Raw genomic sequence first — 6,000 nt, forward strand, 5'->3', positions numbered from 1 at the left:
GCAACCATGTCATTGGTGCGCTCTGGGATTGTGCTTAAATAGTGAGGCCTGATTATTTTCAGAGACACCGAGCAATTGCAACTCCTGGCCTTAGGGGGGGTTGTGGGCACCTGGTTGTGCTGGGAATCACTCCCATGAAACATTGAGACTCTGGCACAAAGCCGTCTGAAACGCTAGTTGAGTCAGTGATATAAGTCAGCCCCGTCAGAAGTAGAAGAGAGGTTTACTGTAGCCGCTTTCTAGTGCTGGAGAGCAGAATTCCAGTTGTGGGTTTGTACAGTACCTTGCACATCGAGGCTCTGATCTGTCAGGGTTTCCAGGAACTGCTGTATTACCAATAATAGTAAGGGGAGTGTTCGGATAGTATGAATGGCCGCCATAGACTTGGCTGCAACAACCCCACACGACTCTTTGGAAGGGCAGGCAGACTGTATTTGAGACTTTCACATGCGAAGAGCAGCGGCTGCTTTAGCTAAGGCGGAGCTGAGTGGGGACCCAGGTCTGGAATGGAAGGAGATGCTTAGCAGAGTTGCTGAGGAAGCTTGTCTGGCTTGAGCACAGAGGGAGCAATCGTACTGCTTACCCATGACTCTTCGGGGCGGGGAGGTGGCTAATGAAAGATTGCAGCAGATGCACACAGTAGGGAAGCTGACCTTCAGGGAACGCGGCCTCGCAAGACACAACAACAAAGCCTGCCTCTTCTCAAAACAGCTGAGCAAACGCCTCGGAAAACACCATCAGGCCTTGGCTCCCAAGCTCAGAGAAGAGCCTACCCCAGATGAAAGGGAATCTGTGGTGTGAACCACGCCTGCCTCTTCAACTGCTCCCTTGGGGGCAAGGGAGCGTGGCCAGGAGCGGGATGAGGCCTTCTGCAGGAGCCTTACGCGTGGGCCAGTTGCTGCTTTTACTCTAGGGTGCGCTGTGAGATGCAGCCCTAGTGCTAGTGATCTGAATGCACCAGGGAGCACCCTCGACCCCAGAGCTGGAGAGCACAAGGGATTGCTGGCTAGCTCCTCTCTGTAACTGTGTGTGTTTAGCAGCAGGGAGCAGGAGCTGGGATTTTCCAAGATCATTTATAGCACAGACGCAGCCCCCTCCTTTCACTCTGCAATCTGCTCTTCACACCACTGCTGTCCACAACCACCTTCCTTACTGGCTGCCCCCTCTTGCTGGTTTAATTACACCAGGGAGAATTAGGGGTCAAGTGAAAGCAGCTGGGCTGGGGCGCAAAGCCCTGAGAAATCTGATGCTGCAGCTAATTACTGTTTAAAGCAATTATTTAAAAAAAAAAAAGTCTTTCTGGTCCAAAGTTGCCTCCAAGGGCTGCTTCTCTGGGCCCCTGAGGGTGCAAAGTACAATAGCTCCCTCAAACAAGGCCTTCAGCTTCGGATCCGTGCAATTCTGCTGCTGCTTTGCTACAATTGTCTCAGCACTGATGGTGCAGCAGATGTCAAAGCTTCCAACCTTCTTCCCCTTCTAGTAGCAGCGACTGGGTGTAAGGATGCAACCACAGAATAGTTGCATCTAATGCAGTAGTGCCGCTGAGCCCCCCGAGAACAGGACCCCATTGTGTCAGGTGCTGTATAAACGTTAGAGACAGCCCCTGCCTGGGGGAGTGTACAGTCTAAATAGAAGATATGGTGATAGGGGCTGAGAGAAGGCAGAGGGAAGTTGCTGCTTATTGGGACCCCAATGTGTGGGGAGGGGCAGCTGGAAGCTTGTCCCAGGCATGCAGCTGATCACTGAACAAACAAGGGGGCTGGGGGGAGCATAGAGTGAATGCCTCGGAGAGGTGCTGGGTGAGCAGAAGCAGGGCTGGGTGATTGGCAAAGGACAAAGCTTGGGAATGAAGGAAGGGGCCAATGGGCAGTTCTGGGGAACGAGAGGGGGTGCAGGCTATTGCACTGCATGCGACGTGCTCCGGATATTGATGGTGTTCAGCCAACTGCCGACGCGGTCAGAGGTGGGGCTCGGAGACGTGCCACCCTCCTGCCTAGAACAAACTTCAGCAAGCCGGCACCACGCGACCCCCCTGAATTCCTCTAGGACGGCAGGTTCAGCGCGTGCTTAAGCAAAGCCAAAGGAGCTAATGGCCATGACAGATGGGAGACACCAGGGCCATGAATGTGGGGTCACCTTTCTGCCTGGGCTCCCCTCTGCTCTTATGCTAAGCCCAGAAAGCTCATCAGTGCTCTGAGAGGTGCTCACGCCGTCCCCACTCCAGAGCAGCCCAGCTCTGCACCCCTGGGGCCTTGCAGCCCATGCTGGATTCCTCACCAGTGTCACCAAGTCTCTGAACTCCAGGGCACTGAGTGGCACAATGGGGGCCGGCCCAGCCTCCCTGCCCTGCATTCCCAGCTAGCTGCCCTGCAGGCCTGGGGCTGCCAGCCTGTCGCTCTGGATCCCTGGCTCTCCCCCTCCCTCTTTCCATCCCTCCAGGGAGCAGAGAAATGCCCATGGCCAGGAACCTACAGGGGATTTCAGATAGGGGAGGGGCAAGGAGTGAGGAAGCTGGGCTGACACATTATTTCCAGGGCATGGGGAAGTCGGGGGGGGGGGGAGTGTGAGACCTGAGTGGCTGGGCTGTGCTCCCCTCTGGTCAAAATGGTACAGCTCCCTCACCTGAAAGCTCCTGCCTGGCTCCTGTCCCAGGTGCCTTCCTGAGAAGGGGGAGCAAGGAAGCCTGGAGCTGCAGCAGGCGTGGGGCATGCCTAGGCCCCAGGAGGACAGCAGCAAGGTAGGGAGGGGCCCGCCAGCAGTCACTGGGGTAGTGGAGGGCAGGTGCTTTAACTGTGAGCTTCATTGTGTGTGTGTATGTGGGGGGAGGTGCACTACTTGAATTGCTCCCCTGTGGCCTGATTACGTCACACCTGCATGTTGTTGCATGTGATGCCATAATTGGTTGTAACGGTGTCAAACCTGTTTCTAGGGCCATTTTCTCACCCCAGGAAACAAACAGCCGTTTTGCAACCTGTACTGGGTTAACGGGGGAGGGGGAGCTGTTATTTTGATGGCACAGTGTCCCAGCTTGGCAGGTTTGGAGGCTGAGAGGTGAGATCAGGGCACAGGCAGTTGCCAGCCAACCAGCTGTGGTAGCCAGATGGCCCTGGGCGTGGCAGGGATGGTGATCTCTGCTGTGTTTGTGGCATGGAGCCTCTGCTTGTCCAAGGAAGTTAAGCCCGCCTGGCTTTGTGGTTGTGTCATACTCTAGTTAACGCTGCCCCTTACTTTGCATTGAGTGTGACTATTGGCCAGTAAGCACCTGCTGAAGCGAAAGGTGTTTGACGGACCTGGTGGTTTAAGGGACTGGGACCTAGATATGGAGCCTTGCACCTCAGAGTCACTGAATGTGACATACCCACAATGGGCATTGCCCATTATGTCGTCTTCATGGCCTCAGCCAAGTTCCCATTTGGCATCACATGTGGTATCATGTTTGCGCCCTTGCAACAGAGAGGCCAACCGTGAAATGGACCATTGACAATGAGCTCATGCCCAGCTCTGGACCCTCCAGGTCAAAATGAAGGTTGCTGGTAGGACAGCTCGGGCAAGCTTAACGGAGCCACCGATGGAAAAATCAAGCCTGCAAGGCACCAGGGCTACAGCTCCAGCACTAAATTCCCCTTAAAGTGTTTCCAAAACCAGAGCCGAAGGAGTGGTACCAGCCAGAGTAAAGGTGCTCCATGAGCAGCTGGGGCAAGGTGGGAAAACCTCACAGCCCCTGAAGGTGCAGTGAGGTGAACTCTAAAACGTTTTCAGGGCATTTGCCTGGTCCATCTATTCCTAAACCCTCTTACATCCTTCTTCCCTTACTCTTTGCCTTCCGGCTACAGTCAGTTTTCTGGCTGCCTGCACCTACTGATTCTTTACCTTTTCTTCCCTTGCCCTCTTTCCTCTCTTACCTGAGTCTCTGCTGCCCCAGAGCTGCCCTGCCATGTGCTGAAACCTTACAACATATATGTGGGGTCCTGGGTGGCCTGATGCCTTGGCCACTGGACTGGGACTCAGGAGACCTTGGTCCTGTTCCTGGCTTTGCTACCTGTCTGCTGTGCTAGAAGTCACTTCCCCACTGCGTGTCTCAGATTATATGTCCCTCCTTTGGACGGCACTTGGAGACAGATGAGTGAAATGTGCTATGTAAGATCTAGGTGTTATTACTCTCTCTCTTCCCCCCAGTGCTTGCTCAGAATGAGGGCAGAGCAGGGTTTATGGACAGCAGCTGAGCAGTGCTGATGGCTTTAATTTATTAACAGAACAGCTCCAAACTTTCTTTTTAAAGGTGGGGCTGATCCCAAGACTTGGGCTGAGATTGGGGGCTGTCCTTACGGTGCCTGAATCGGGTCACTGGGCAAACTGGTACCGGTGCCTCAGCCCAGCTGTTCCTTGCAGCACAAACACAGCAAATGGAAGGAGGGGAGGGCAAGAGAGGAGAGGAGGAGGAAACTGTGTTCTTTGGGCATTGCCTGGCTTGCTGGCCATGGCAGCCAGGTCTGTCGAGTGATCTAGCTGAGCCCGTGCTGCTGGAATTGTGTTTTATTAAAGATGATGTGGCAAAGCAAGAGGCCAGGAAGGAAATGGCCCAGTGAAATGAAGTGTGCGTGTTGGCCAGCTGGCTGGATCTTCTTTGCAACCCTATCCTCTGAGCTGCTTGAGTGCTGGCAGGAGGGAGGCGAGGGAGGAGGGCCTCTTCCCGATGGGGTGGCAACTATTCATAGCCAGGGAGCATTCAGAAACCCTTCCAAGCGCCCTGAGGGGCAGCATCAAAGAGCTGGGTGACCCTTGGAGGCCAGGCGAAGCCCCTTTCGCTGTTCAGGGCAGGGCAGTGAGGTCAGTGGTCTCCATTCACCCGCGAGTTCAGCTTGGCTGCTTTCAGGAAAAGACAGATGACCCTGGTGCGGGGGAGTGCAACTGAAGAGCGCAGGAGCATCCCTCCCCCTGCATCCCAGCAGGGTCATCTCCAGGGGAAAATCCCTCCAGGCTCCAAGCATCCTGAGAGGAGGGCACAATGCGGCTAGGAAGACGGAAAGTGGGGCTGGGGAAAGGGGGGACTGGGTTTGAGCGAGTGCGCATCTCCTCTTGCAAGGGGAGGCAGGGAGGCTGTTTGTAATCCTGCCCCAGGTTAGGGAAGCAGAGGCGCACAGAGCCAGCTGGGGAGAGATTGGCTCCTGATGCTGGCAGTGCTGAAGTGAGCCCCCCAGCCCGGCAGGGAGCTTTGCGCAGGGGAAGGGTGGGGAACCCAGTGCTGCTACTGAGGCAGAGCTGCCCTGTCCGTGTGCATGGTAACTCGCTCCCCAGTGTACCTCGGAGGAGGGCTGGATGTGGTCCAGAGGGTGAGGGGCATCAGGTCTCACAATCCCCCGTTCCCAGAAATAGCAAAGTTGGCACCCTGGGGGGGTGGGTCATGTTAACAGAGGTAATACTTTGGTTTTGTAATGATAATGGCCAGTGCTGGCCTGGAACCCAGGGTTGGTTGGTGCCTTTCACTACTCTCTGTAACTGGGCAGGGTTGATTTAATATTAGACTAAAAGCAGGTGATGGGGGAGGGGCAATATTTGCCATGAGGTTTATTTAGTGTCCCCTAAAATGGTGGGGGGGGGGCTGAACTGCATTAGGGAGCACTAATGCGCTCATGCTGTGTGACCTTTCACTGGCTTCTACTCCAGAAGACGCTTGCTCCACTTACTGCTTTGCACTACTCTAGCACGTGTCAGCTCGCCTCTGTGGGCTGATCAGCCCTGCTTTACAGGTGGGGAAATGGAGGGGCAGAGTTTAAGTGCACTGGAAACTCTGTGGCGGAGCCAGGAACTGAGCTGTGCCCACAGCTGATCGGTGGTTTATTGGCCATGCTGAAAAAAAAAAAATTTTGGATCAACACTGACTGAATTTTTTTCAAATTTTCTGGCAAAAAAGTTAAAGGCAAAACAAACCTCCTGAGTCAAAGTCAGGAGTTCAAAGGTTTTGTTTAAAAAAAAAAAGGAAAGAAATTTGAAACTGAAAAG

At 54.4% G+C, this 6,000-nt stretch overlaps 1 protein-coding gene across 1 annotated transcript in view; it reads left to right on the top strand.

Annotated features, from left to right (window-relative positions):
- The window catches only part of RNF216 (ring finger protein 216), a 125,245-nt gene extending 119,253 nt beyond the window's left edge, over window positions 1-5,992 (top strand). The window contains exon 18 of the transcript XR_006284396.1: window positions 5,957-5,992. The gene's annotated coding sequence lies outside the window, so the exon portion shown is untranslated. The remainder of the gene's footprint in view (window positions 1-5,956) is intronic.
- The last annotated feature ends 8 nt before the right edge of the window (window positions 5,993-6,000 follow it).

This window comes from Chelonia mydas, chromosome 10 (genome assembly GCF_015237465.2).
Source record: "Chelonia mydas isolate rCheMyd1 chromosome 10, rCheMyd1.pri.v2, whole genome shotgun sequence".
NCBI classification, from domain to species: Eukaryota; Metazoa; Chordata; order Testudines; family Cheloniidae; genus Chelonia; species Chelonia mydas.